Raw genomic sequence first — 1,183 nt, forward strand, 5'->3', positions numbered from 1 at the left:
CCGCATGCAAATTGTTGACCGCTGTGAAGGCAGATCTCCGCCTTGAGCTTCTCCATCTCCTCCGATGCCTCTCCTCCATTTCTTCAAAAAGCTTGAGCATCCTCTTCTTGTCTTCTTGCAGCTCCTCGATAACCTTGGTGAGAGTCGCATTAGTGGGATCTGAAAAATTTCGGTAAGGTTGATAATGTTGTTGGTGTTGGGGATTGTTCGCCTTGGATTGGAACTGTTGTTGGGGTGGTCGGTTGTTGTTGTTCCATCCCTGTCCTCCTAAGTTTCCTCTAGTTCCCCATTGGACATTGCTCCTTCTTGCCTGCCTATAGCATTCACTTCTGATATCATAGGGCATTCTTCTCCGGTGGCTATCACTTGAGCACATTTCACATCGATTTATTTGGTTGGGTGCTCTTCCGCTATTCTGACCTTGCCATAGTGAGATTATTTTTTCATTCATCTTTTCCATGGCTTTTCCCATCATTACACCTATCTGTTTTTCAATTCTATCCATAGTAATCTGGGGTTCAACCCCTCTAACATCCAACAGTCCACCTTTCCGAGGGGTAACCCTAACATGATCGGAGGCATCTTGGTGATAGGCTAAATTATCGGACATTTTTTGTAGTAGTGCCATAGCTTCATCTTCATACATGTCAGCTATTGCTCCTCCACTCGAGATATCAACTCTGCCTCTCTCCACATCATTTAAGCCTTCATAGAAAATTTGCACTAACTCCCATTTTTGAATGCCATTGTGGGGGCACTTCCTAATGAGCCCCATCAATCTCTCCCATGCTTCGCTAAATGTATCATTTCCCTGCTGAAAATTTCTAATTTCTCTTCTGAAAGAATTTGTCCTAGCCACTGTATAATATCTTTTTAAGAAGCTCTTCTCCATATCATTCCATGATTCAAAATTTGTTCCCAATGTTCTAAACCAATCCTTGGCTCTATCCTTAAGGGCATGAGGGAATAGTTTCATTCTCACAACTTCCTTTGAAATTCTGGGGTAAGTGCAACTATCACATGCTTCATAAAATTTTTCTAAGAAGTCATAGGGCTCTTCGTTTGCCTTCCCCAAAAAGGACGGTAATAGCTGAAATTGGTGTGGATCGATTCTAAACATCACATCTTCTCCAATCGGGGCAGATATCCTGGTTAAGATGGGGGTTTCTGCTGGTGTGGAATA

The 1,183-nt window shown here is 42.8% G+C and overlaps 1 non-coding gene across 1 annotated transcript; it reads left to right on the top strand.

Moving 5' to 3' along the window:
• Nucleotides 1-740: 740 nt before the first annotated feature.
• LOC144700318 (small nucleolar RNA R71) lies at nucleotides 741-846 on the top strand. Its single transcript, XR_013580700.1, has one exon. It is a non-coding gene; the product is annotated as a small nucleolar RNA R71 (small nucleolar RNA).
• Nucleotides 847-1,183: the final 337 nt, after the last annotated feature.

The sequence above is a fragment of the Wolffia australiana genome, chromosome 2 (assembly GCF_029677425.1).
Source record: "Wolffia australiana isolate 7733 chromosome 2, ASM2967742v1".
Lineage (NCBI taxonomy): Eukaryota > Viridiplantae > Streptophyta > Magnoliopsida > Alismatales > Araceae > Wolffia > Wolffia australiana.